The 9,310-nt window shown below is 50.1% G+C and overlaps 1 pseudogene; it reads left to right on the forward strand.

Moving 5' to 3' along the window:
- Positions 1-536: 536 nt before the first annotated feature.
- Positions 537-1,955, forward strand: LOC146180100 (uncharacterized; annotated as a pseudogene).
- Positions 1,956-9,310: the final 7,355 nt, after the last annotated feature.

The raw sequence follows: 9,310 nt of genomic DNA on the forward strand, positions 1-9,310 counted from the left end.
GTTGTCTTAAACAGGCTCCTTATGCACATCCATGCGGAAGGCAAGTTTCCCCCGTCAATGATTGGGTTTCGAGCAAGTCTTTCGACTCAGGACATTATGTGGCAAATTCAACAAGACATTCTAGATACAAACCGCATAAGAGCCACGCGAACCAACCTGGGACTCGATGGGAGTGAGGCCTTCGACAATGTGTCACACGCTTCCATCCTCACTCACCCAGGTAGCACAGATTGTGGGGCCGCAGTAGGTGTGGCATTATCGCCATTTGTGTGATAGTAGCTATCCTAACAAGTGCACGTGTACGGTTGTAAGGCCGGGTGCATGCGTGAGATACTCAGCGTCTGTATATATACTTGTCATGTTGCAATAAACGGGGGCTTGTTCCCTGTGGCCTGCTCGAGGGGCGGCCAATCAGAAACCCTCTGTAAAGTGTCGTCCATCGAACTCCGCATGGTGACAGAAGTGGAAGTCCGGGTTGTACTGGACCCGCGGAAGTTGTAAGGTATCGCTACCAGCCCAAATAACAGCAACGAGAAATGATGCGAGAAACGAAGGTGTCCTCCCAGCCTTTCCTGGTGCAGCCGCCAGCGAGCTTCAGCTTTGACAAGACATCCGAATGGCCTGAGTGGATGCAAGAATTCTATGACTACCGATTCCCCTCGGAACTTAACGAGCGAACTGAAGTGGCTCAGGTGCGTACGTTGCTGTGCACGATGGGACGACAGGCATGACATAATTTCAAGACTTTCAGCTTGTCTGAAGAAGACTCGAAGAAATACGACGTGGTGAAGAAACGGTTCGATACCCATTTTGTTGCCACACGGAGCCTATTCTACGAAAACGCGTGCTTCCATCGCCGCCACAAAGGACCAGACGAGCCCGTGGATCAGTATGTTACGGAGTTACATATGCTGGCCGATAGATGCGACTACAGGGAGTTGAAAGAGCGTATGATTCTCGACCGCTTTGTAAGTGGAATACGAGACGTGAAGTTATCGGAAACTATTCAAATAAATACGGCGCTGACTCTAGAAAGTGAACTCACCAAGGCACGCCTGAAAGAAGCTGTGCAACGGCAGCAGCAGGATATTCGCAGCAGCGTGGACCGTGATGGTTCCCAGACGAGCGCTGAAGTCGACAATGTTCATAGGCGGACACTAAACCAGAAACATACGGAGCACCTGAAGTGTGCAGCTTGCGGTAGGGGCCCTCATTCCAGGTCGTCGTGCCCTGCCAGGGGAGCGCTGTGCTACGGGTGTCAGCGCCGGGGACACTTCGCGTCTGTCTGGCAACGGACGCACTGGACCACGGAACCCGAAGCACGGCATTTGGAGGTAGGAGTCCACGGTTCTCGGGGGGAGCATCCGAACAGGAACTGTTGGACGTTTTCCGTGGGGAATTTGTCTGCGGCATCAGCAAAAACACGCTTTGTCCAGGTTGTTATTAATGGTGTAGTTGTTTCGGCCAAAGTTGACACGGGAGCCGAGGTAAATGTGGTATCAGGGTCATTTCCAGCGTTGCCTAAGGTACTGCAGTCTACTGATGTTATTTTGATGGGACCTGGCGGTGACCGGTTGGACATGAAGGGTATGTTTACTGCCGACATTCTGTGGAAGCATGCTTCGGTTAGGCAGGATGTTTTCGTTGTCAATTCGGTGAGCAATGTGATTCTTGGTTTACCGGCAATAGAAGTGTTGAGAATAGTGAAGTTTGTGGACGAGGAATCAGTTCACCAGGTGGTGCAGACAAGATTTAGGTCCTTGTTCCGTGGTCTGGGGACCATGAAAGGCGAATACTGTATTCGTCGTAAGCCAGATGTGGTGCCGTATGCCATTCACACAGCTCGTCGCATACCCATCCCACTGCGGGACGGGGTAAAAGAAGACCTGGACGAAACGGAAAAGAATGGGGTCATTCGTAAAGTTCAAGGGCCTACGGAGTGGTGTGCTGCATAGTGCCCTTCTTGAAGCCGTCAGGACAAGTGCGAATATGCATTGACCTGACTCAGTTGAACAAATCGATGCAACCTGAACGGTTTGTGCTTAAAACTGTGGACGAGACACTCGGGTTGCTCAGTGGGGCAGTCAAGTTTTCTAAACTTGACGCAAACTCTGGTTTCCACCAAGTGAGGTTAGCAAAGGAATGTCAACTTCACACAACTTTCATTACTCCATTTGGCCGTTATTGCTTTGAGCGGCTAACATTTGGCATACTTCGGCTCCGGAGTATTTTCAAAAACAAATGTGCGATACCCTCGATGGAATTTCGGGGGTAGTGAACTTAATGGACGATATCCTTGTCTTTGGTTCTAGTTAGAAGGAACACGACGAACGCTTGGTGTGCACTTTAGAATGCTTGGCCGAAAACGGCGTGACCCTAAACAAAGAAAAGTGCCAGTTCAGTGCAAACGAGCTTTGTTTTCTGGGGTGCCGCCTGAGCCAAGATGGCATACGCCCGGATCCAGCGAAGGTTCGCGCAGTTGCAGATATAAAGCCGCCGAAGAACGTTGCAGAAATGCGCCGATTTTTAGGTCTTGGAAATCATTGTTCCCGATTCATTGCAGAATTAGCTGAACAAACGGCGCTTTTGCATCAGCTGCTGCAAAAGAACACAGACTGGATCTGGGCAGAGCCTCAGCAGATAGCTTTTGATGGCGTGAAGAGTGCTATCTGCTCAGATAGGTGTACGGCTAAGTTTGATGCCCAAAGTCCAACGATTATTTCTGCAGATGCTTCGTCGCTTAGAAGCAGTTTTACTGCAAGTGCAACCAAATAAAGAAAAGCGGCCGGTTGCTTTTGTCTCAAGATCATTGACACCAACTGAGAGGCGCTATGCGCAAATCGAAAAGGAGACTTTGGCTATGCCATGGGCCGCAGAACGTCTCGAAAGCTTTGTGCGTGGACTACACATTACGGTAAAAGCAGACCACAAACCGTTGGTTGCTTTGCTAGGAAAGACTCCACTTGATCTGGTTCCGCCTCGCATTCAAAGGTTTAGATTGCAGCTAATGCGGCTCAGTTTGAGGTGCAATATACTTCGGGAAAAAAACCTGAAAATAGCGGATGCACTCTCCAGAGCGTCAGGGCCAGGCCAAAAGACTAACTTTCTTTCGGTCAATGAAATCAACTGTTACGTTGCTGGCACGTTATCGGAGTTAAGAGAGTCGGAGCACTTCCGCTTAGTAGCCGAAGAACAGGCGAAGGACGAGACTTGTCGTACGTTGTGTCGCTATGTGCGGGAGGGCTGGCCTAGTCTACCTTCGTTATCAGCTGTTTTGAGGCCCTTTTGGCAGGATCGTGCCGTTTTGAGTGTATGCAAAGTTGTCCTCTTGCACGGCACCCGCCTGTTGGTGCCACACTGCCTTAGTAGAAGAATGTTAAAGCTGCTTCATGAGGGCCACCAGGGTGTGGTAAGGTGTAGAGCAAGGGCAAGAGAGTCCGTTTGGTAACCTGGTATAAGCACTCAGCTTGCTGCGCTCATTGAAAACTGCCGCACGTGCTCCCAATTTCGCGTCCAGCCGTGCGAGCCGATGATCCCGACTGAGACGCCTTTTCGGCCTTGGCAAAGCGATGCGGCAGATATCTTTTCTTGTGAAAGGCTGTAACTATTTTCTCATAGTTGATTACTTTTCTCGATTTCCAGAGTTGTTTCGGCTGACCTCTCTTAACAGCACTGAAGTTATTTATCATAATCAAGGAGGTGTTTTCGACACACGGCATCCCGGAAAAGCTGGTAACCGATAATGGTGCTCAATTTGTCAGCCAGGAGTTCAACCAGTTCGCGAAAGATGATTTCAAACATGTGACGTGTAGCCCTAGGTACCCGCAGTCAAACGGGGAGGTAGAAAAAATGGTAAAAACTGTGAAAAGTCTGTTGCTAAAATCGGATGACCTACATTTGGCTTTTGTAGCATACAGGGACACACCGGGACCTCTAGGCAAAACGCCAGCAGAGCTACTCATGGGGCGGCGGCTTCGCACTACTTTGCCTCTCCACCCAAAGAAGTTGGCCCCCAAGACGCCCAATCTCAAAGAAGCACGGGACAAAGATGCCGATTTCAGGGAAGGTCAGCGGCAAAATTATGATCGTCGGCATGCTGCCCGTCACCGTTTCCCGTTGCTGCCAGATGATTCAGTTTGGCTCAAGGACTACAGGAGAGAAGGTGTGGTTCATCGTGCAAAGCGACCACGCTCGTATATGGTGGCTTTGGATAGCGGGGTTCAGATCGAGCGTAACAGGCGAGCGCTAATCAAGCAAGCGCCCAAAAGAGGTTCGGACTCTGACGGGGCGTACGAATTTCCGTCTAGCCTAGATGGTCTCGGGCAGAACGGAAACTCTGTTCCTAATACATAAACTGTCCCAGATGGTCTAGAGGTGAACGAAAATGATGTTTCAAATTCACAAACAGTCCCTAGTGACCCGATGCAAACACCGCCGAATACCTCTTCGCCTGCGGTTGGGGATGGATATGTCACACGCTTTGGTCGAAAAGTAAAAAAAGCCACAACGATACGGTATTTTTGAATGCCCTTCAGGCCATTTTCCAAGTAGCACACATTACATGGCCCACCGGGGGCCCGTATGGGCAAGTTGGGCTTGGGCAACCACAATAACACCCACGAGGGCCCGCTTTAGGGATCAAGCTGGCAAGCCCAAATTGGGCTTGCCCCTGTTTTTTCCATTTGGGCATTATATAAGCGTGGAAAGGGCTAACTTAGTACATATTCCCACATCTGGCCCTCAAGGGTCCCGCTTGGGAAATTTTAGGGCCGATGCAAATGAAATTTGGGCTTTGTGTAGGAAACGCATGGGCTGATCTAATTGGCGCTGCCCACTCAAAAGCCGAATAGGTCCCGCATGGGCCGCGGCGGGGTTAAATACGGGTATGCCCGCACATTGCCTACATGGGACCCTTGAGGGGTAGTTGAGAGAAGGCCAGACGAAAATCTGGAATTCATGCAGAAAATTCCTAGGCTGCCCCAAATAGGGTTGCCCACCAAAAACCTAGATAATTTCCGCGTGGGCCGTAGCGGGGCAGGCAATCGCTCCTTCCCACTTCTGCCCCGCATCGGTCTCTTGCGGGGCAATTTAGGGCAGATGCGATGCAAATGTGGGCCTAAAGCAAATAGATGACGGGCAAGTCCGATTGGGGCTGCCCACGCAAAAACCGTATAGGTCCCGCATGGTTTGCGGCTGGGCTGAAAAGCGACCACACCGCTACGCTGCCCACACGGGTATTTCTTGGGGTACTTGCGGGAAATTGCAATATATATTCGTAGTCCATGCGGTAAAATCAAGATCAGCCCAATTGGGGCTGCCCATGAAATGCCGCAGTGGGCCCCAAATTGGCCGTAGGCAGGCTTACTGCTCTGAAACGTCTCCGCCCTATCTTTAAGGCACCATTTTATTTATGTAAATCATGTTATACCGGCTACTAATTGACTCTTCTGGAGGTTTCACATAACTGTCCTAAGCATACCTATGCAATGAATAAAGACTATTTATTTTTACTCTAACAACTACGTTAATTATGCAGTGTCGACAGAAAATATGCAACAGTAACTGTGCCGCTTTACGTGTATGCACCGAACGACCTCCAAATGTTTCCTGCGGCATTACTATTCTACACGCACCACCGAAATAAATATTCAGACCAACATGTTGGGGTTGATGTGGACCAGCCCACATTAGTGTAGTGTTGGGAATAAATTTCTCTCATGTTACTGAGTGTCGCATACAAGAAAAAAATAGCGCATAATGTTTCACAATTGATTATTGGAATTTGGGCAACCCCGAAAATGCCAGATTCAACCCATCAGGGCAGCACGTGGGCCAGCCCAAAACGGACTGGCTTTCGCAAATCCCGCGCCTGTATAATTCAGGTATTGGAGGGATTAATCGACTTAAAAATTAAAACCTTGATCAATGGGATGGCATTGCCTGCACAAATGTGGGACCCATTAATGATTCTGGTGTGCTGCCCACATTCGTCTACCTGGGCTGAATGCGGGCAGCCCTATTTGGGCTGCCCACACGGATACAGATTGGGACCGATAGCGGCAGAATTGGGCAGCCCATGCGGGGCCCCTCTGGGTACGTGTTGCAAATCCCGCATGGGGCCCGTATGGGCTGCCCTCACGGGCCCAACACGGGCCCCCACGTCATAGCCCACTTTGTGCTACTTGGGTTGCTTTGAAGTAGTTGTATTTGTGTATTTTGTGTGAATGCCATCCAGGCCGTTTGCTTGGAAGTTGTTGTATTAGTTGTGTATATTAAAGTGCGTCTTTGTTTTGTAAATTGCTGCTTTTCCAAAAGGGAAGGGGATGATGTGGCATTTTCGCTACTTGTGTGATAGTAGCTATCTTAACAAGTGCACGTGCACGTTTATAATGCCGGGCGCATGCGTGAGATACTCAGCGTCTGTATATATTCTTGTCATGTTGCAATAAACGGGAGGCTTGTTCCCTGTGGCCTGGTCGAGGGGCGGCCACGCAGAAACCCCCTGTGAAGTGTCGTCCATAGAACTCCGCAGTAGGTCCGATGTAGGCAAGTGGGGCTGGGGCAAGCACCATGAAACCTGCATCGGTCCCCGATGGGGCAAATGTGGGCAAGCCCCATTTGGGCTTGCCCATAGCTGTTCCTTCTGCATGGGTGCCATAGCGGCGTTGCTCGGGCTAATGCAGAGCACATTACTACATCCAGACCGCAAGGGTCCTTTGTCAGATGTTTGAGGGCAATCACACCTAAATGTGGATTCTTTATGGGAAAGCCCTCATAGATCCGAAATGAGACCGGCCCTATAAAAGCTGTCGGACCTACATCGGCCGTAGTGGGGCAAAAAAAAACGGACATGCCAACTTGCTGCCCCAATCGGCCTTGTTACGTTTCTGGGTGTTTCGACGAACGACGAGCAAGCGGCCGCACTGAAACTTGTCAGGAATGCCCTTATTCCATCTCGGCAGCTGGGCAAGAAAGAGCGACGCAGCGCTCGGACGAGGCGCCTATTCATAGAGAAAGAGATTGGCAAAGAGCGGACACTCCCATAGGGCCCAGCGGCCCATTTGACTGTAGTGCGCCAAGCGGCCGGCGGCAACTACTTCCGGTCTTGTTGAAAGGCGCGTGATTTGAATGCTAGCATGCGCTGCGCCCTTCCCTGCCCTTTTGGCGCATTATTTTGGTTTTACATGGTCTGCTCGTGTTTCTATTTATGTTCAGCATGCATAACATGAAAAATAGATTCCCAGTTCGCTAAACTAGCCATCAACGCAGCTGCGCCACAGCGTTTGCAAAACAGTATTGCAGAAAAAACTCCAAGTGCTTTGTGAAAGGAGCATTTATTTTGCTGCATATGAAACACACAAGAGACGCAACAGATGTAGACGGATGCATTGACAAAACTTGGCACACATTAGGCGATGTGCAAAAACTAGAAAAATAAAAATTCACAAGGCGAGAAACAGCACTTAGGTAGAGACAAAAGTAGCATAACGCTGATTTCCGAATTATGGCAAATGATATGTAACAAAGCAGGCATTATACATAAACTGCACAGTCCCAGTCGCGGCTACCTTAGCAAGGGTAACTTGTATTGTTCAGAGCAGAGAGAAGTAGTGACGCTTTGCGGAAGGCCACACCGTTCACTTGTCGCACCTGCCGTGCTTCGGCTGTAGTCCGTGGGTCCATTCGGTGCTGTTGGAAAAGGAATGAACATGATGCAGAAGTTTGCAATGAAATATAAGGCCACTGCACCGCGCACACCTCTGTGCACGTGCGCGCGTACTGAAGACTTGGTGAGCAGCAGTTATGGTCCAGAGCAGAAAAACTGTGATTTGTAAAATTGATTCAAAAGCTACTCTTGCAACGTAGAGGTTAGGAAAAGCAGGCTAACCGAACTTATCTGAAAATGCATTTCTACATTCAGTGAAATAACAGCCACTAAACTAACAATATTCCTCAAGAACACTGAACAGCTGAAGCATTGAAGCTTGCTGCATAATAAAACATTTCTCACTTTAAAGTTGTCCCGTTAAATGCAACGCGACACCACGCAAAACTAGCCGCTCGCAAAGCCATGTTGGCGTGCTCTTCCTACGAGACTTTGTGAAGCGCAGACCACCGTGCTGAGCTAAACTGCCCGAAAATCCTCGCAGTTTGACAAAAATGAAACATTTCACACCTTGCGGTTGTCCTGTTAAACGCGACGCCACGCAAAACTAGCCGTTCGCAAAATGGCCATGTCACGTCACCGCGACGGTCAGCACGCCTTGTCATGCCTGTTAGCTTGCCCTTCACGCGCAACTGTGAAGCGCAGTCGCCGCCGTACTGAGCTAAACTGCCTGAAATACTGCGCAGTTCGACAAGAAAGTCAATAATAAACTTTTCTCATTTTACCGTTGCTCTGCTAAATGCGACACTTAGCAAAACTAGCCGTTCGGCAAACTGCGTCAGCATGGCCGCACCGGCCGGCGAACATGACATTTTGGCGCAACGGCGTGCCTTGGTGCCTCCACATGCCACTCTGTCAAGCGTGACGATCTAAACTGTTCGAAATGAAGCTTTCCCGGGAACACAACATATTACACCTTGCCGTGGTTAGGAACCGCCAGAGTTACGGCGTAACGAACTGCGCCTGCATGAACAACCGGCGCGCCTGTTCACGAGCTGCGAAACTTATTGGCACCGGCCGGCATGGTCAGCGTAAACTGCTTGAAATGCAGCGTAGTTAAGCAAAAAACGTTGCTCACCTTGCCGTCGTTCCGCGCAGCAGCCCACGAGAGGTCTGTGCCGCACAATTAAGCGCGGCAAGGCACGAGCACACAACCGCTCCCTCCGACAACTTCTTGTCGTCTGCTCCGGCGGGCTACCGCTGCAGTGTGTGCCGTCGCGCGCGCGTCCGCGCATGCGCACGTTGGTGCTGCCATCCATCAATCGGCGGCAGCGCAAAAAGTAGCGCGTCATTTCCTGGGGCCAGTTTTCGCCGAGTGACCGCTCTTTACCAATCTCTTTCTCTATTCTTATATTGCCCCCGATATCGGGGCTTATCATACGCGTCATCATGAACGAGACGGAACGATACGTTCCGCGTGAAAGAGGGCGTTATCAGCCGAAGAACGTAACAACTCCTCCCCCTTTTAGGATGACATCAGGCACATTGAATAAGTTTTCACTCCGCTGTTGTACACAGCCGTGAACTATCCGACATTCGCAAGTCAACTACAGTTAGATCCTCGAATAACACCGCTGATCCATAAAACAGTCATGATGACCAGTTCAGCGCAGGTGAATTCCCGCTTCGGAGATTCGGTGTGGC

The sequence above is a fragment of the Amblyomma maculatum genome, chromosome 9, assembly GCF_055883805.1.
Source record: "Amblyomma maculatum isolate TAMU_Amacu chromosome 9, ASM5588380v1, whole genome shotgun sequence".
Lineage (NCBI taxonomy): Eukaryota > Metazoa > Arthropoda > Arachnida > Ixodida > Ixodidae > Amblyomma > Amblyomma maculatum.